Consider the following 20,706-nt stretch of genomic DNA (forward strand, 5'->3'; position numbering starts at 1 on the left):
CCTTCCTTGTGTTTGAGTTTTCCATCTATTATCCTTTGTAGGGCTGGATTTGTAGAAAGATATTATGTAAATTTGGTTTTCTCATTGAATATCTTGGTTTCTCCATTTATGTTAGTTGAGAGTTTTGCTGGATATAGTAGCCTGGGCTGGCATTTCTGTTCTCTTAGGGTCTGCATGACATCTGCCCCGGACCTTCTGGCATTCATAGAATCTGGTGAGAAGTCTGCTGTATTTCTTATATGAAAAGGTGTGCCTTTTTATGTCACTTGACCTTTTTTTCTTACTGCTTTTAATATTCTTTCTTTGTTTTATGCATTCAGTGTTTTGACTATTATGTGATGGGAGGAATTTTTTTCTGGTCCAATCTATTTGGACTTCTGCAGGCTTCTTGTATGTTTCTTTTCTTTCTTTAGGTTAGGGAAGATTTCTTCTATAATTTTTTTGAAGATATTTCCTGGCCCTTTGAGTTGGGAGTCTTCACTCTTTTCTGTACCCATTATCCTTAGTTTTGATCTTCTCATTGTGTCCTGGATTCCCTGGATGTTTTGGGCTAGGAGCTTTTGGCATTTTACATTATTTCTGATGGCTGTGTTGATGTTTTTTATGGTATCTTCTGCTCCTGAGATTCTCCCTTCCATCTCTGGTATTCTGTTAGTGATAACTCCTGATCTCTTTCCTAGATTTTCTATCTTCAGAATTGTCTCCCTTTGTGCTTTCTCTATTGTTTCTATTTCCATTTTTAAATCCTGCATGGTTTTGTTCAATTCCTTTACCTGTTTGGTTGTGTTTTCCTATAATTTTTAAGGGATTTTTATATTTCCTCTTTAAGGGATTCTACTTCTTTACCTGTGCTGTCCTGTATTTCTTTAAGGGAGTTGTTATTTTTGATCTTTTTAAAGTCCTCCATCATCATCATAAAGTGTGATTTTAAATCTAAGTCTTGCTTTTCTGGTGTGTTTGGATATCCAGTATTTGCTTTACTGGGAGAACTGAGCTGTGATGATTCCAAGTACTCTTGGTTTCTGTTGCGTAGGTTCCTTTGCTTGCCTCTCACCATCAGCTTGTCTCTGGTGTTAGCTTGTCTTTCTGTTTCTGACAGTGACTTGATCCTCCTGTGGCCCTCTGTGTCAGCACTCTTGTAGACCTTTTTTTCCTGTTTCCTTTCAGCCATTTTTGGAAACAGAACAGAGTGCTCTGTTCTCAGGTGTGTAGGTGCTCCTGGTGACTGTCTTTCAGCTCTTGGTGCAGGCAGGAATCAGAAGGATCCTGTCCTTGACTGTTCCTATGTCCCTGTGCCCAGGGGGCACACATAGCACTACTCGTTTCCCTCTTGGGTTGGGACTGTGGGCAGAGGGTAATTTCCTCTGATTTCTCAGGAGCATGTGCACTTCTGAGGGTCTAGCTCTCTCCTCCATGGGATTTGGGTGCAGGGAGCTATTTGACCATTTCAGTTCAGTTCTGGGCACAGTCAGAAACCTCTATTTCCATTTTTAAATCCTGGTCAGTTTTGTTTAATTCCTTCACCTGTTTTGTTGTGTTTTCCTGTAATTCTTTAAGGGAGATTTGTGTTTCCTCTTTAAGGGCTTCTACTTGTTTACTTATATTGTCCTGTATTTCTTAAGGGAGTTATTTATGTCCTTCTTAAATTCCTCCACCATCATCATCATAAAATGTGATTTTAAGTCTAAATATTGGTTTTCCAGTGTGTTTGGATATCCAGGATTTGCCTTGGTGGGAGAACTGGGCTCTGATGATGCCAAGTAATCTTCGTTTCTGTTGCTTAGGTTCCTTTGCTTGCCTCTTACCATCAGGTTGTTTCTGGTGTTAGCTTTTCTTGCTGTTTCTGACAGTGGCTTGACCCTCCTGTAAGCTTGTGTGTCAGCAGTCCTGTAGACCTGTTTTCTTTCAGCTGGATCTGGGAAGAGTGAGCTCTGGTCTCAGCTGTGTGGCTGCTCTTGGCGACTGGCTTTCAACTCTGGGTGAAGGCAGAAGCCCAAATTCTCCTGCCCCGGACTGCTCCTAGGTCCCTGTGCCCAGAAGGCACACATGACACTAGGAGATTTCCTCTTGGGTCAGGAATGTGGGCTGAAGTAGTTGTGTCCTCTGATTCTCAGGAGTGTGTACACTTCTGAGGGTCTAGATCTCTCCCTAGGATTTGGGTTCAGGGAACTGTGGGACTGTTTCAGTTCAGTTTCAGGCGAAGGCAGAAACCAGCAGGCTCCTGCTACTCACTGCTCCTATACTCCTGTATCCAGAGGCACTATGCAGTTTCCTCTTGGGCTAGGATGTGAGCAAAATTGGGCAGAAGTGGCTGTCTGTCCCTAGGTCCCAGGATTTTCTGCACTTCTTGGGGTTTAGTTCTCTCCCCCATGGGATTTAGGTGCAGGGACTTAAACCTTTCTTAAGCTAGAATAGATAACTAAATCTTCTGTTTAACGGATAAAATGTTGGACTGGGTGTTAGGTATATGTTATACCTTTAAATTACAAAATGATAATAGTTATGCTCAACTTACATTGAGAGAAAAGTTTTTTTTTCCTTAGAAAGGGTGAAATATAGGTTGATGTCATTATACAAGTAAAGGCTGATAAGATAAAATGAGGCCCGTCATTGCATGAGAAGGATGGGAGGCAGGAACAGAGGTTTTAGAAGGAGAGGGAGGAGTCAGAGCAAGGAGGAGGCAGCTGAGAGAACCTGTGGTAGCTGTTAAGATTCTTCTCTGCACATTTACAGGTTGTGATGGCTATTCTTAAAGGATAGATGTGTACATGATTTTGTGTGTCTAGATGGGCAAATTATAGCTTATGTAGGTGGGTGGTTTATATTCTTATTCATTGGTTGTAAGCTTATTGTGTAAATGTATTGTGGATTGAGAATTTAACATGTAAATCTTACTGTTGGGTTACAATTGGTTGACTCTTGATTTTCCTGGGGGGCTGGAACCAGAGAGTCTGTAGCTAGTAGAGACATACTAATGCGAGTGTTTGGGTTGCTTATATGTAAAGGTAGGGGTGTGAAATTGAATGAAAGTGGGGGAATGTTGTTTAGCAACAGAGGGATTCTGGATATACCAGAATTGCTGGTCTGCCTAGGAGGCTGCCAAAGGAAATAATGTCTTAGATGTGTACCTGTTTAGAAATAGTTCTTTGGAGCAAATCCAATCTGTGTTGTCAGGATATCAGCAGTTCAGATCACACAAGTCAGCAGTGGGATCTTTTTTTTTTAATTTTTTTTATTATTAACTTGAGTATTTCTTATATACATTTCCAGTGTTATTCCCTTTCCCGGTTTCTGGGCAAACATCCCCCTAATCCCTCCCTCTCCCCTTCTTTATGGGTGTTCCCCTCCCCATCCTCCCCCCATTGCCGTCCTCCCCCCAACAATCTAGTTCACTGGGGGTTCAGTCTTAGCAGGACCCAGGGCTTCCCCTTCCACTGGTGCTCTTACTAGGATATTCATTGCTACCTCTGAGGTCAGAGTCCACGGTCAGTCCATGTATAGTCTTTAGGTAGTGGCTTAGTCCCTGGAAGATCAGGTTGCTTGTCATTGTTGTACATATGGGGTCTCGAGCCCCTTCAAGCTCTTCCAGTTCTTTCTCTGATTCCTTCAACAGGGGTCCTACAGAGGCATTTGCCTCTGTATTTGCTGTATTCTGGCTGTGTCTCTCAGGAGCGATCTACATCCGGCTCCTGTCTGCCTGCACTTCTTTGCTTCATCCATCTTGTCTAATTGGATGGCTGTATATGTGTGGGCCACATGTGTGGCAGGCTCTGAATGGGTGTTCCTTCAGTCTCTGTTTTAATCTTTGCCTCTCTATTCCCTGCCATGGGTATTCTTGTTCCCCTTTTAAAGAAGGAGTGAAGCATTAACATTTTGATCATCCGTCTTGAGTTTCATTTGTTCTAGGCATCTAGGGTAATTCAAGCATTTGGGCTAATAGCCACTTATCAATGAGTGCATACCATGTGTGTCTTTCTGTGATTGGGTTAGCTCACTCAGGATGATATTTTCCAGTTCCAACCATTTTGCCTACGAATTTCATAAAGTCATTGTTTTTGATAGCTGAGTAATATTCCATTGTGTAGATGTACCACATTTTCTGTATCCATTCCTCTGTTGAAGGGCATCTGGGTTCTTTCCAGCTTCTGGCTATTATAAATAAGGCTGCTATGAACATAGTGGAGCACGTGTCTTTTTTATATGTTGGGGCATCTTTTGGGTATATGCCCAAGAGAGGTATAGCTAGATCCTCAGGCAGTTCAATGTCTAATTTTCTGAGGAACCTCCAGACTGATTTCCAGAATGGTTGTACCAGTCTGCAATCCCACCAACAATGGAGGAGTGTTCCTCTTTCTCCCCATCCTCGCCAACATCTGCTGTCACCTGAGTTTTTGATCTTAGCCATTCTCACTGGTGTGAGGTGAAATCTCAGGGTTGTTTTGATTTGCATTTCCCTTATGACTAAAGATGTTGAACATTTCTTTAGGTGTTTCTCAGCCATTCGGCATTCCTCAGCTGTGAATTCTTTGTTTAGCTCTGAATCCCATTTTTTAATAGGGTTATTTGTCTCCCTGTGGTCTAACTTCTTGAGTTCTTTGTATATGTTGGATATAAGGCCTCTATCTGTTGTAGGATTGGTAAAGATCTTTTCCCAATCTGTTGGTTGCTGTTTTGTCCTAACCACAGTGTCCTTTGCCTTACAGAAGCTTTGCAGTTTTATGAGATCCCATTTGTCGATTCTTGATCTTAGAGCATAAGCCATTGGTGTTTTGTTCAGGAAATTTTTTCCAGTGCCCATGTGTTCCAGATGCTTCCCTAGTTTTTCTTCTATTAGTTTGAGTGTATCTGGTTTGATGTGGAGGTCCTTGATCCACTTGGACCTAAGCTTTGTACAGGGTGATAAGCATGGATTGATCTGCATTCTTCTACATGTTGACGTCTAGTTGAACCAGCACCATTTGCTGAAAATGCTGTCTTTTTTCCATTTGATGGTTTTGGCTCCTTTGTCAAAAATCAAGTGCCATAGGTGTGTGGGTTCATTTCTGGGTCTTCAATTCTGTTCCATTGTTCTATCTGTCTGTCTCTGTACCAATACCATGCAGTTTTTATCACTATTGCTCTGTAATACTGTTTGAGTTCAGGGACAGTGATTCCCCCTGAAGTCCTTTTATTGTTGAGGATAGTTTTAGCTATCCTGGGTTTTTTTGTTATCCCAGATGCATTTGCAAATTGTTTTGTCTAACTCTTTGAAGAATTGGATTGGTATTTTAATGGGGATTGCATTGAATCTGTAGATCACTTTTGGTAAAATGGCCATTTTTACTATATTAATCCTGCCAATCCATGAGCATGGGAGATCTTTCCATCTTCTGAGGTCTTCTTCAATTTCTTTCTTCAGAGTCTTGAAGTTCTTATTGTACAAATCGTTTACTTGCTTGGTTAAAGTCACACCGAGGTACTTTATACTATTTGGGACTATTATGAAGGGTGTCGTTTCCCTAATTTCTTTCTCGGCTTGTTTCTCTTTTGTGTAGAGGAAGGCTACTGATGTATTTGAGTTAATTTTATACACAGCCACTTTGCTGAAGTTGTTTATCAGCTTTAGTAGTTCTCTGGTGGAACTTTTGGGATCACTTAAGTATACTATCATATCATCTGCAAATAGTGATATTTTTTTTCTTCTTCTTTTCCCATCTGTATCCTCTTGACCTCCTTTTGTTGTCTGATTGCTCTGGCTAGAACTTCAAGAACTATATTGAATAAGTAGGGAGAGAGTGGGCAGCCTTGTCTAGTCCCTGATTTTAGTGGGATTGCTTCAAGTTTCTCTCTTTTTAGTTTAATGTTAGCAACTGGTTTGCTGTATATGGCTTTTACTATGTTTAGGTATGGGCCTTGAATTCCTATACTTTCCAGGACTTTTATCCTGAAGGGGTGTTGAATTTTTTGAAATGCTTTCTCAGCATCTAATGAAATGATCATGTGGTTTTGTTCTTTCAGTGTGTTTATATAATGGATCACGTTGATGGTTTTCCATATATTAAACCATCCCTGCATGCCTGGGATGAAGCATACTTGATCATGGTGGATGATTATTTTTATGTCCTCTTGGATTCGGTTTGCCAGAATTTTATTGAGTATTTTTGTGTCAATATTCATAAGGGAAATTGGTCTGAAGTTCCCTTTCTTGGTTGGGTCTTTGTGTGGTTTAGGTATAAGAGTAATTGTGGCTTCATAGAAGGAATTCAATAGTGCTCCATCTGTTTCAATTTTGTGGAATAGTTTGGATAATATTGGTATGAGATCTTCTATGAAGGTCTGATAGAATTCTGCACTAAACCTGTCTGGACCTGGGCTCTTTTTGGTTGGGTGACCTTTAATGACTGCTTCTATTTCCTTAGGAGTTATGGGGTTGTTTAACTGGTTTATCTGTTCCTGATTTAACTTCGGTACCTGGTATCTGTCTAGGAAATTGTCCATTTCCTGCAGATTTTCAAGTTTTGTTGAATATAGGCTTTTATGTTAAGATCTGATGATTTTTTGAATTTCCTCTGAATCTGTAGTTATGTCTCCCTTTTCATTTCTGATTTTGTTAATTTGGACACACTCTCTGTGTCCTCTCGTTAGTCTGGCTAAGGGTCTATCTAACTTGTTGTTTTTCTCAAAGAACCAACTTTTGGTTCTGTTGATTCTTTCTATGGTCCTTTTTGTTTCTACTTGGTAGATTTCAGCTCTGAGTTTGATTATTTCCTGCCTTCTCCTCCTCCTGGGTGTATTTGCTACTTTTTGTTCTAGAGCTTTTAGGTGTGCTGTCAAGCTGCTGACATATGCTCTTTCCTGTTTCTTTCTGCAGGCACTCAGCGCTATGAGTTTTCCTATTAGCACAGCTTTCATTGTGTCCTATAAGTTTGGGTATGTTGTACCTTCATTTTCATTAAATTCTAAAAAGTTTTTAATTTCTTTCTTTATTTCTTCCTTGACCAGGTTATCATTGAGTAGAGCTTTGTTCAGTTTCCACGTATATGTGGGCATTCTTCCCTTATTGTTATTGAAGACCAGTTTTAGGTAGTGGTGGTCTGATAGCACGCATGGGATTATTTCTAACTTTCTGTACCTGTTGAGGCCTGTTTTTTGACCAATTATATGGTCAGTTTTGGAGAAAGTACCATGAGGAGCTGAGAAGAAGGTATATCCTTTTGCTTTAGGATAGAATGTTCTATAAATATGTGTTAAGTCCATTTGGCTCATGACTTCTCTTAGTCTGTCTACGTCTCTGTTTAATTTCTGTTTCCATGATCTGTCCATTGATGAGAGTGGGATGTTGAAATCTCCTACTATTATTGTGTGAGGTGCAATGTGTCTTTGGATCTTTAATAAGGTTTCTTTTGCGCATGTAGGTGCCCTTGTATTTGGGGCATAGATATTTAGGGTTGAGAGTTCATCTTGGTGGATTTTTCCTTTGATGAATATGAAGTGTCCTTCCTTATCTTTTTTTGATGACTTTTAGTTAAAAATTGATTTTATTTGATATTAGAATGGCTACTCCAGCTTGCTTCTTCTGACCATTTGCTTGGAAAGTTGTTTTCCAGCCTTTCATTCTGAGGTAGTGTCTGTCTTTGTCTCTGAGGTTTGTTTCCTGTAGGCAGCAGAATGCAGGGTCCTCGTTGCATATCCAGTTTATTTATCTATGTCTTTTTATTGGGGAGTTGAGGCCATTGATGTTGAGAGATATTAAGGAATAGTGATTATTGCTTCCTGTTATATTCATATTTGGATATGAGGTTATATTTGTGTGCTTTTCTTCTCTTTGTTTTGTTGCCAAGACGATTAGTTTCTTGCTTCTTCTAGGGTATAGCTTGCCTCCTTATGTTGGGCTTTACCATTTCTTATCCTTTGTAGTGCTGGATTTGTAGAAAGATACTGTGTAAATTTGGTCTTGTCATGGAATATCTTGGTTTCTCCATCTATGTTAATTGAGAGTTTTGCAGGATACAGTAACCTAGGCTGGCATTTGTGTTCTCTTAGGGTCTGTATGACATCAGTCCAGGATCTTCTGGCTTTCCTAGTCTCTGGCGAAAAGTCTGATGTGATTCTGATAGGTCTGCCTTTATATGTTACTTGACCTTTTTCCCTTATTGCTTTTAATATTCTTTCTTTATTTTGTGCGTTTGGTGTTTTGACTATTATGTGACGGGAGGTGTTTCTTTTCTGGTCCAATCTATTTGGAGTTCTGTAGGCTTCTTGTATGCCTATGGGTATCTCTTTTTTTAGGTTAGGGAAGTTTTCCTCTATGATTTTGTCGAATATATTTACTGGTCCTTTGAGCTGGGAGTCTTCACTCTCTTCTATACCTATTATCCTTAGGTTCGATCTTCTCATTGAGTCCTGGATTTCCTGTATGTTTTGGACCAGTTGCTTTTTCTGCTTTACATTATCTTTGACAGTTGAGTCAATGATTTCTATGGAATCTTCTGCTCCTGAGATTCTCTCTTCCATCTCTTGTATTCTCTTGGTGAAGCTTATATCTACAGCTCCTTGTCTCTTCTTTTGGTTTCCTATATCCAGGGTTGTTTCCATGTGTTCTTTCTTGATTGATTCTATTTCCATTTTTAATTCCTTCAACTGTTTGATTGTGTTTTCCTGGAATTCTTTCACGGATTTTTGTGTCTCCTCTCTATGGGCTTCTACTTGTTTATTTATGTTTTCCTGGAATTCTTTCAGGCATTTTTGCAATTCCTCTCTGTAGGCTTCTACTTGTTCTCTAAGGGAGTTCTCCACGTCTTTCTTGAAGTCCTCCAGCATCATGATCAAATATGATTTTGAAACTAGATCTTGCTTTTCTGGTGTGTTTGGATATTCCGTTTTTGCTTTGGTGGGAGAATTGGGCTCCAATGATGCCATGTAGTCTTGGTTTCTGTTGCTTGGGTTCCTGCGCTTGCCTCTTGCCATCAGATTATCTCTAGTGTTACTTTGTTCTGCTATTTCTGACAGTGGCTAGACTGACCTATAAGCCTGTGTGTCAGGAGTGCTGTAGACCTGTTTTCCTGTTTTCTTTCAGCCAGTTATGGGGACAGAGTGTTCTGCTTTCGGGCGTGTAGTTTTTCCTCTCTACAGGTCTTCAGCTGTTCCTTTGGGCCTTTGTCTTGAGTTCACCAGGCAGGTCGCTTGCAGCAGAAAAGTTGGTCTTACCTGCGGTCCTGAGGCTCAAATTTGCTCGTGGGGTGCTGCCTATAAGCTCTCCGCAGGGGCCACATCCAGGAAGATCTGTGCCGCCGTTTCCGGGAGCTTCAGTGCACCAGGGTTCCAGATGGCGTTTGGTGTTTTCCTCTGGCATCAGAGATGTGTGCAGAGTGCAGTCTTTTCTGGTTTCCCAGGTGTGTCTGCCTCTCTGAAGGTTTAGCTCTCCCTCCCATGGGATTTGGGTGCAGAGAACTGTTTATCTGGTCGGTCCCTTCAGGTTCTGGCGGTGTCTCAGACGCAGGGGACCCGCTGCAGCTGTGCCCTTATCCAAGGGAACGCAGAGGCCGTATACAGTTTCCTCTTGGGCCAGGGATGTGGGCAGGGGTGGGCAGTGTTTGTGGCCTCTTCCACTCTGCAGTCTCAGGAGTGCCCACCTGTCCAGGTGGTGAGGGCTCTCTCCCATGGGGTTTGGGAGCAGAGAGCTGCTGCGGGCAGGGATTCGCAGGTTTGGGACTCCCTCTAAATACTGGAAGTGTCCAGTCCTAGAGGAATTTTTCCTCTGTATGTCTTGAGTTCACCAGCAGGTCGCTTGCAGCAGAAAAGTTGGTCTTACCTGTGGTTCCAAGGCTCAAGTTTGCTCGTGCGGTGTTGCTTATGAGCTCTCCTCGGCGGCCACAACCAGGAAGATCTGTGCCGCCCTTTTCGACCCATTTTTTTTCTTCTTGTACAAAGCTCAATTCCAAGTGTATCAAAGATCTCCTCATAAAACCATATTCACTCAAACTAATAGAAGAAAAATGGGGAAGAGTCTTGAACACATAGGTACAGGGGAAAATTTCCTGAATAAAACACCAATGGCTTATGTCTAAGATCAAGAATTGACAAATGGGACCTCATAAAAATGCAAAGCTTCTGTAAGGCAAAGGACACTGTGTTTAGGACCAAAATAGCAACCAACAGATTGAGAAAAAGATCTTTACCAATCCTATATCTAATAGAAGGCTACTATCTAATATATACAAAGAATTCTTCAAAGTCTTCAGAGAACCAAATAATCTTTTTAAAAAATGGGGTCTAGAACTTAACAAAGAATTCTCAGTTGAGGAATTCTGAATGGCTGAAAATTACCTAAAAAAATTTCAACATCCTTAGTTGTCAGGGAAATCAAAACAACCCTGAGGTAACACCTCACACCTGTCAGAAAGGCTAAGATCAAAAACTCAGGTGGCAGTAGATGATGGTGAGGATGTGGGGAAATAGGAACACTCCTCTATTGTTGGTGGGATTGTAAACTGGTACTGAAAGGAAAATTATACGAATTTAAGGTTTAAAAATATGAAACTAAAAGAGTAAGCCCCAAAAGCCACAGACTCAGGGCTAAGCCCTGCTGCCAGGAATAACAGGCCATAAAGATAAAGAAAAGGAATGCAAGAGAACTACTTTGCTTATCACCGGGTGTGAGTAACTGTTCTTTGTTCTGCCCCTTTGATGTTTATTTAAGCCCCTACTTGTGGTTTCCAGCCATTGCATCCTTCAGAGAGCACTCCAGGAAACCCGTGGCCCAAGCCTAACCAGAGGTGTTTCAAATACAGATGCTTCATCAATTCTGACAAACTTTTAAAAATAATGAGGACCTGAAGACCCAACCGTTCTCCTGATTTAGTAGCTCTGTTCCAGGAACCAGGGGGCCATAAAACCTTCTGGGTCCCCTTGTCTCCTGGAGCTATAAAACAATCCTGTGACTTGGGTGTGAAAGGAAAATTATACGAATTAAAGGTTTAGAAATATAAAATTAAAGGAGTAAGCCCCAAAAGTCACAGACTCAGTAAGCCCCTCCGCCAGGAATAGCAGGCCATAAAGATAAAGAAAAGGAATAAAAAAACCAGCTCAGGCTATCAAGGACTGACCCATAAACCATCCAAAGATATCCCCCCAGCTTACTCAGAGTCATACTTTAACCAGATGTCTCCAGACCATGATAAGCCTCTACTTGTGCTTTCTAGCCATTGTGTCCTATAGAGAGTACTCCAGGAAACCAGTGGCCCAAGCCTAACCAGAGGTGTTTCAAATACAAATGCTTCATCAATTTTGACAAACTTTTAAAAATAATGAGGACCTAAAGACCCAACCATTCTCCTGATTTAGTAGCTCTGTTCCAGGAACCAGGGGGCCATAAAACCTTCTGGCGTCCCCTTATCTCCTGGAGCCATAAAACAATCCTGTAACTTGTAGTGCCTTCCCCTTTGACATCCCCCATCCCCTGGGCTCACAGCCTCTGCCTTTAAATACTCTTTCTCCCAGCCTCTCGGGGTCGACACCTCTGTCTCCTGAGTGGGATACGTGTCGGCCCGGAGATCTCTGTAATAGTTCTCCGTAATAAACCTCATCTTTGCTTATTACATCCAAAATGGTCTCTCTGTGTCTGGGGTCCGCGATTTCCCAAGACTTGAGTAAGGGTCTCTCTGTGTGGGATCTTTCATAATGGGGGCTCGTCCGGGATCTGCACGACCACCCCAGACTCCGAAGACCCCTTGGAAGTGAGTTAGATGTTTGTCTGAATGTCTCCGTGTGAGCGGCGCCACATTTGTCAGTCTGTGTCTGTCTCTGTTTTCGTTCCGTCGTGTGTGTATATATGTGTGTCTCGGTACCGGTGAAGTCTCCCTCTGGTCAGTACTTAGAGTGTGGAAGTGGAGTCTCACTCTGGTCAGTACTTAGAGAGTGGAAGTGGAGTCTCACTCTGGTCAGTACTTAGAGAGTGGAAGTGGAATCTCACTTTGGTCAGTGCTTAGAGAGTGGACGTGGAGTCTCACTCTGGTCAGTACTTAGAGAGTGGAAGTGGAATCTCACTCTGGTCAGTGCTTAGAGAGTGGACGTGGAGTCTCACTCTGGTCAGTACTTAGAGAGTGGAAGTGGAATCTCACTCTGGTCAGTGCTTAGAGAGTGGACGTGGAGTCTCACTCTGGTCAGTACTTAGAGAGTGGATGTAGAATCCTACTCAGTGTTGCCTCCTAAGAGAATGGATATGGAATCCCACTCTGAGAGTGGATGTGGAATCCCACTCTGTGTCTGTGTTGAGAGAGTGGATGTGGAATCCCACTCTGTGTACCTGACTGTGGTTTTCTGGATAGGATGCTTTGTCTTGGTCTTGTTTGTCTGGTTTGTTTTCTGTGGTATTGTCGAGTGTTTTTTTTTTTTTTTTTTTTTTTGGCTTAGACTGACGACTGTGTTTGAAATCTTGGACTGACGACTGTGTTTAAAATCTTGGACTGATGACTGTGTTTGAAATCATGAAACTGTCTGCTTTGTTCATCAAAGAGTTTTACTTGGTCCTCTTGGTGCTTAAGTTAAAAGTTAAAAATAATTTGCTTGAGAAAAATTGTTTTCTGCCAGGGAGTTTTGTCTTTCTCTCTTGAGCCTCCTTCCCAAGGAGAGAGGCCCCTCCCTTTGCTCCCTTTGACCAACCTAGCTGCTGTTAACAGTTGTGTAAACAGACATTAACAAAAACCTTGAGGAAGAAACTGCTCATAAAAAAAAAAAAAGTTCCCCAGATTAGGCAGCTGGCTATAGAACAAATATAGTGAGTAAGAAACTTAATTTTATGGACCCCACTCTAGTGGAGGTGTGTTGGTTGATAGCCAACGTTAATTTTTTAAAACATAGTGTTTTATCTGTGCTTGTGCTCACAACACACAGTAGCGGGGAGTGAAACTAGCTGCGGAGCTGCTGCAGCGAGCATGGGGACTTCTCAGTCTCAACCAATTTTTCTGGCTCTTCAGGAGCTGTTTAAAAGAAAAAGGCTTAAGATTAAAAAAAAACACTGCAGAGAGATTTCTTAGTGAATTGCTACACCTTGGTTCACGATCTCTGGGAATCTCACGGTGGACAGCTGAGATAAGCTAAAAAAAGATTTAAATTTTGCTTGGGAACAAGGAATCTTAAAGGCGGAGTTTCAGCCGGTTTGACACATAGTGCGTAGCTGCCTAAAAGATCAGAAATGCTGTCAACAGGCTATTAAAAAGGGACAGGCTATAAAAAAAGGGACAGGCTGTGTTAGAAATGCTACAGGAAGAATGATCTAAAAAGGCTGAGAGTGAGGTGGGGGAAGACTGTAAGGAAAACAAGAACAAGAAAGAAATTTCTGCTTTTAGTGGCCAGACCTTCCACTCTTGCTCACAGAAAGAGAGTGCTCATTAAGAGAAGTTCTTTAGGGAGCCTGCCTTATCTGCTGGCCCTATTCCAAGAGAGGAGTCAGTCTCCAGCATTAAATTACTTTTCTCATTGGTCATCATTAACATAGAGAATGCCTTTGATCCTATCCCCACAGCAGCCAGTTCCTGCCCCTGTGGTCGAAATGTCCCAGGTTGGGGGGCAGAGAAACCCCTAAAATAGTTTTAAAAAATCTACAACAAACTGTAAAGAACTTTGTTTTGTTTTGCCAGTCAAAATTTAGAATTCAAACTTTGGCTGTGGCCAAGGTCAGGATTAATGTTTTCTTTTCCATGGGCCCTTAGCCCACTGAGACAGTTTGGTGAAGGACTACTACTACAGTCCTGATATTCAGAGACATGGAGAGAGCTATAGTTTTTTTATTAAAGGTTGATACTATAGTATTAACAATCTCTTTATTAGATGTAAGAGACAAGAAGCCCCAGGTGAACTGGTTACAATTCTTTTGTCAGCTGCTTAGTATCTAACACCCAGTTTCTTACGTCTCTCCATCCTTTTGTTATTAGTTCTTACTAGAAGCCTAGTGCCATTTAGAGAATGGGTTTCTTGAGCGATAAAACCACGGAGCTGACACTATAGGGAGGTACTCCTTAAGGGAAAATCTAAGTCCAGAGAGACAGCCGGTAACAGATAGGCTGCCCCTCTGCTCACTTTTCTGTTTCACAGACACAAGGCCTTTTTGTCCCAAGAAAGCCGCCTGGCTTAGCTGTGTGACTAAATGCTATTTGCCCTCTTCAGTGGACCTCTATTCTCGAGATTCCCTTGTTTTCTCACCATCCCATTTAAGATGCTTGTTAGTGACTGTTACAGGTCTTCTTTACCACCGAGGAAAGACGGAATCCTACTAGAGGCCAGAAAAAATGTTCCAGACACGGATGGAAGGCCCTCACTTCTGTCTGTTGACTTCAAAACACCTAAAGGTGGGGAGTGCCAGGTCTGCCGCCAGACTCCAAGGGTGGGTCTCTGAGGGGCTAGAAAATGCCCCACCAATCTGGCTAAGATAAGAAAAGGATATGAAGAGAAAGTTACAGAAATTTAAAGGGTTAAGTTAAGTTGCTGAGAGTTAGTACAAGTTACAGAGAAAGAGGTAAAAAGAGCAGGAAGCTAGAGAAGAGAAGAGACAGAAAGTTAAGAAGAGGAAGTTAGAGAGCTAAAGAGAGATAAAAGATAAGAGAGGAACATATACTGGCCACAGTAATTAGGGAACCTAGGAAGATAGTACCTGGCAACAGAAGAGAATTCCTGGCTAAAGATCAGGGTGCCTAATGCAAAGAAAAAGGACACTGGGTCAGGGACTGCCCAAGAAAAAACAAGAGGGGCCACTGGAGAGCTTCTTGGTCCTAAATTTGCTCTCTAAAATGGCTTGCGTGGGCTAAAATGGCTGGGTGAGGCCATGTGTATACATATCTGCAGACTGTATATGTGGAGCTTAAGACCTGTCTCAGTGCACCAGTACCTGATGCTGGGAGATGTGTGGCTTAGTGCTTTTCTGCCTGGAACACATCACTCCTGCCAACCAGGCACTAACAATTATCACCCAATCCAGGACTTAAACTGTGATAGAGTGGCTGATGTTTTGCCTTTAAATAAAATGTCCCAGAGGATGGGACCACTGGTCTAGATTCTCCACCTGTTGGGGGCAATCTGGTCACCTTGCTGCCCAATCCAGACCTGGAGCCACGACAGCACGAGTGTCAAACACTGACAGAAGCATGGCTGATTGACCCCTGCTGAAAGGGAGGACCTTGTCCACAGACGGGAACAGTTCTCTTCATGAATGAAGGTCAGAGACAAGTGGGTGCTGCCATGGTGGACAACACGATGTCATCTGGGATGGCTGAACTTCTACCCCCCAGCACATCAGCACTTCAGATGCCTTTACCATCTCTTGGATGCCCTGGTGAAGCCAACAACTGCAAGAGATGGCCTTGATAGTCATCAAGAAGATACTGGAAGAAATCTTCCCCCAGTCTGGAGTGCCCAAGGTAATCTGGTCAGACAACGGCCCTATTTTCGTTGCCAAGGTAAGACAGGGTGTGGCCAAGTTTTTAGAGGTCGATTGGAAATTACATTGTATCTACAGACCTCAAAGTTCAGGACAGGTAGAGTAAATAAATAAAATTTTAAAAGAGACCCTGAACAAATTAAATTGACCATGGAGACTGGCGCAGACTGGGTGACACTCCTTCCCTCTTGCTCTCTTCAGAGCAAGAAATATCCCTTCCAGATTCAGCCTTATCCCCTTTGAGATCTTATATGGGGCCTCAGCTCCCCTGACTGTATTAGATGATGTTACTGAACCAACATGTCATAATAATAATGATTTGTATGCCAGGCTAAAAGACCTACAGGTGATACGAAAAGAATTTTGGTCACAGCTGACAACAGCCTATACCCCAGAGACCCCTGAGACATCTGATCAATTCCAGGTTGGAGACTACAGCTACATACAACGACACGGAGCCCAGGCACTCGAGCATCGCTGGAAAGGACTGTACCTGGTGCTGCTGACCACCCTGACAGCCGTCAATTCTCAGCCCTCACCAGCCACATACTAGCTGTTGGGGCTGAGAGCTGAGACCTAGAGGGACACTCAGCATGTTTGCCCTGGGTTCCATCGGGATAAGTGTGGGAATAGGCTTGATTTCTATTACAAATGATATAACATTACATATGTTAGTACTCCTAACACTTCTTGGGACTGTGCCTCAGGGATCACAATCTATATAAGTTTAGAAGTTCTAAAAGCTAGTCATGACCTTGGTGTATAGGTTTAGATAGTGTCCAGATAAAATCCTGATGCTAAAAACTTAATAAAAAAAAGAGTTGAAAATTACTTAAGGCTATCTAGGTGCTACAAGGGCAACACAAAGACATCTGCTGTTGCCCTACAATACAAGGCTTATAGAGAATTCAGAACTGCCATTGACTCAGATATAAAAAGAGGGAAGGACTTTATAGCTGACCTCCAAGAATACCTAACCTCCCTCTCAGAGGTAGTCCTTCAAAATAAGAAAAGATCAGACCTGATATTCCTTAAAGAAGGAGTCTGTGTGCTACACTGAAAGAAAAGTGTTGCTTCTATACAGACCATTCAAGAGTAATTAAAGACTCCATAAATAAACTTAGAAAAAGGTTAGACAAAAGACAGACAAAAAAACACATCAGAGATGGTTCAAGAGCTGGTTTAGTAGATCTCCTGGGATGACTACTCTGATATCTTCCCTTAAGGGACCCTTCTTAGTTTTGCTTCTGCTTCCGGTTATAGGTCCATGTGTGTTAAAAAAAAAAACTAGTTAATAGACTTGACTCCTACAAAAAGATAGAGACGCTTAACAAGGTTGGTTTGAGTCTTGGTTCACTCGGTCTCCCTGGATGACTACCCTACTCTCTGCTACAGCTGGGCCATTATTAATAATTTTCTTGGTTTTAGTTTTTGGCCCCTGCGTGACAAACAGGTTAATTGCTTTTGTTAAAAATCGAGTGTGTGCTGTGCGGTTGATGGTTCTGAGACAACAGTACCAGTCAGTTAGGACAACTGGTGAGACCAAATACGAGACTTGATATCAAAATTCTAAGATTAGAATTATTTAGTAGAAGAAGAAGGGAATGAAAGCAAAATTATACGAATTTAAGGTTTAGAAATATAAAATTAAAAGAGTAAGCCCCAAAAGCCACAGACTCAGTAAGCCCTGCCGCCAGGAATAGCAGGCCATAAAGATAAAGAAAAGGAATACAAAAACCAGCTCAGGCTATCAAGGACTGACCCATAAACCATCCAAAGACATCCCCCCAGCTTACTCAGAGTCATACTTTAACCAGATGTCCTTCAGACCCTGATAAGCCCCTACTTGTGCTTTCTAGCCATTGTGTCCTATAGAGAGCACTCCAGGAAACCGGTGGCCCAAGCCTAACCAGAGGTGTTTCAAATACAAATGCTTCATCAATTTTGACAAACTTTTAAAAATAATGAGGACCTAAAGACCTAACCATTCTCCTGATTTAGTAGCTCTGTTCCAGGAACCAGGGGGCCATAAAACCTTCTGGCGTCCCCTTATCTCCTGGAGCCATAAAACAATCCTGTAACTTGTAGTGCCTTCCCCTTTGACATCCCCCATCCCCTGGGCTCACAGCCTCTGCCTTTAAATACTCTTTCTACCAGCCTCTCGGGGTCAACACCTCTGTCTCCTGAGTGGGATACGTGTCGGCCCGGAGATCTCTGTAATAGGTCTCCATAATAAACCTCATCTTTGTTTATTACATCCAAAATGGTCTCTCTGTGTCTGGGGTCCACGATTTCCCAAGACTTGAGTAAGGTTCTCTCTGCGTGGGATCTTTCAGGTGCATCCCCCTTTGACATCCCCATCCCCTGGGCTCACAGCCTCTGCCTTTATTTTTTTTATTTTTTTGGTTCTTTTTTTCGGAGCTGGGGACCGAACCCAGGGCCTTGTGCTTCCTAGGCAAGCGCTCTACCACTGAGCTAAATCCCCAACCCCAGCCTCTGCCTTTAAATGCTCTTTCTTCCAGCCTCTCGGGGGTCGACACCTCTGTCTCCTGCGGATACGTGTCGGCCCGGAGATCTCTGTAATAGGTCTCCGTAATAAACCTAGCCTTTGCTTATTACATCCAAAATGGTCTCTCTGTGTCTGGGGTCCACGATTTCCCAAGACTTGAGTAAGGGTCTTTCTGCATGGGATCTTTCAGTACAACCACTCGGAAGAGGGGGTAAATAAGAGATAACATTTGAAATGCAAGTATGTAAAATATCCAAGAAAAATAAAATTAAAAGAAAACAAAACACCCCCCCCAAAATGTTAGTGACTATAAGATGCTTGATTTATACCACTTTAAAAAAAAGGAAGAAGAAGAAGAAGGAGGAGGAGGAGAGGAGGAGGAGGGGTAGGAGAAGGAGAGGAAGAAGAAGAAGAAGAAGAAAGAAAGAAAATCACCTACAAACTCGCATACTTGCAAATCTTTTAGAGGCATTGTTTTGTTTTGTTTTTAATTCAGAATTCCTCTTCCCAAATAACTCTAACTTGCTTAAAGTTAAAAATAAAGTAACCAGGATACCGCTGAGCCTTGAAAGAATTACAAAATTGAGACTGTACGTTTGAGATTGTGAAAGCAGCCAGTCACAAAAGAACCTGAGTGACTGTACTTGCAGGAAATGTGAAGAATTGACAAATCTATTTCCAGTTTTAAAGAGTCATAGATGAGTCATGTGGGGGATGGAAGGCTCAGAAGGTAAATGAAGACCACAGGGTTTCTTTGAGAATTGATGACAGTATTTTAACATGGAAGGAGGCAAAAACCTGTGAATATACTGAAAATCCCTCAACTAATACATTTTGATCATATTCTTTTCCTCCCCCAAATACTCCCAGATTATATTCAAAGTACTTTTATTTCCTTGTCTTAAAAACAAAACAAGAAGGAACAGACCGGATAAACAGTTTTCTGCACCAAATCCCATGGGAGGGAGAGCTAAACCTTCAGAGAGACAGACACGCCTGGGAAACCAGAAGAGACTGCACTCTGCACACATTACTGATTCCAGAGGAAAACACCAAACGCCATCTGGAACCCTGGTGCACTGAAGCTCCCGGAAACGGCAGCGCAGATCTTCCTGGTTGCTGCTACCACAGAGAGCTCATGGGCAGCACCCCGCCAGCGAACTTGAGCCTCGGGACTACAGGTTAGACCAACTTTTCTGCTGCAAGTGACCTGCCTGGTGAACTCAAGACACAGGCCCACAGGAACAGCTGAAGACCTTTAGAGAGGAAAAACTACACGCCCGAAAGCAGAACACTCTCTCCCCATAACAGGCTGAAAGAAACCAGGAAAACAGGTCTACAGCACTCCTGACACACAGGCAGTCTAGCCACTGTCAGAAATAGCAGAACAAAGTAACACTAGAGATAATCTGATGGCGAGAGGCAAGCGCAGGAACCCAAGCAACAGAAACCAAGACTACATGGCAACAAATTCTGGCAAACCGAATCCAAGAGCACATCAAAACAATCATCCACCATGATAAAGTAGGCTTCATCCCAGGCATGCAGGGATGGTTTAATATACGGAAGACCATCAACGTAATCCATCATATAAACAACCTGAAAGAACAAAACCACATGATCATTTCATTAGATGTTGAGAAAGCATTTCAAAAAATTCAACACCCCTTCATGATAAAAGTCCTGGAAAGAATAGGAATTCAAGGCCCATACCTAAACATAGTAAAAGCCATATACAGCAAACCAGTTGCTAACATTAAACTAAATGGAGAGAAACCTGAAGCAATCCCACTAAAATCAGGGACTAGATAAGGCTGCCCACTCTCTCCCTACTTATTCAATATAGTTCTTGAAATTCTAGCCAGAGCAATCAGACAACAAAAGGAGGGCAAGGGGATACAGATCGGAAAAGAAGAAGTCAAAATATCACTATTTGCAGATGATATGATAGTATATTTAAGTGATCCCAAAAGTTCCACCAGAGAACTACTAAACCTGATAAACAACTTTATACCCAGCAAAGTGGCTGTGTATAAAATTAACTCAAATAAATCAGTAGCCTTCCTCTACACAAAAGAGAAACAAGCCGAGAAAGAAATTAGGGAAAGGACACCCTTCATAATAGTCCCAAATAATATAAAGTACCTCGGTGTGACCTTAACTAAGCAAGTGAAAGATCTGTACAATAAGAACTTCAAGTCTCTGAAGAAAGAAATTGAGGGTCCCACACCCGAGGATCCGGCCCGCAGCAGCTCTCTGCTCCCAAACCCCGTGGGAGAGAGACATCACCACCTGGTCAGGTGGGCACTTCTGAGGCTGCAGAGCAGAGGAGACCACCAACACTGCCCACCCCTACCCACATCCCTGGCCCAAGAGGCAACTGTATAAGGCCTCTGGGTTCCCATAGGGGAGGGCCCTGGAGCGGCAGGACATCTGCGCCTGAGACACCGCTGGAACCTGAAGGAAACAGACCGGATAAACAGTTCTCTGCACCCAAATCCCGTGGGAGGGAGAGCTAAACCTTCAGAGAGGCAGACACGCCTGGGAAACCAGAAGAGACTGCACTGTGCACATCCAGACGCCAGAGGAAAACACCAATCGCCATCTGGAACCCTGCTGCATGGAGGCTCCCAGAAAGAGCGGCGCAGATCTTCCCAGTTGCTGCCGCCGCGGAGAGGTCTTAGGCAGTACCCCACGAGCAAACTTGAGCCTTGGAACCACAGGTAGGACCAACTTTTCCCCTGCAAGAAACCTGCCTGGTGAACTCAAGACACAGGCCCACAGGAAC

The 20,706-nt window shown here is 42.6% G+C and overlaps 1 protein-coding gene across 7 annotated transcripts in view; it reads left to right on the forward strand.

Annotated features, from left to right (window-relative positions):
* The first annotated feature begins 2,651 nt into the window (after positions 1-2,651).
* The window catches only part of LOC120093086 (sulfotransferase 1C2-like), a 61,550-nt gene continuing 43,495 nt past the window's right edge, over positions 2,652-20,706 (forward strand). For 3 of the 7 annotated variants that reach the window (XM_087564504.1, XM_087564501.1, XM_087564508.1), the window contains exon 1: positions 2,672-2,733. The gene's annotated coding sequence lies outside the window, so the exon portion shown is untranslated. Of the gene's footprint in view, positions 2,734-20,706 lie in introns of all 7 variants that reach the window. The other 4 variants (XM_087564509.1, XM_087564502.1, XM_087564503.1 and 1 more) reach the window with 4 other exon arrangements.

The sequence above is a fragment of the Rattus norvegicus genome, chromosome 9 (assembly GCF_021556685.1).
Source record: "Rattus norvegicus strain SHRSP/BbbUtx chromosome 9, alternate assembly SHRSP_T2T, whole genome shotgun sequence".
Classification (NCBI taxonomy): domain Eukaryota; kingdom Metazoa; phylum Chordata; class Mammalia; order Rodentia; family Muridae; genus Rattus; species Rattus norvegicus.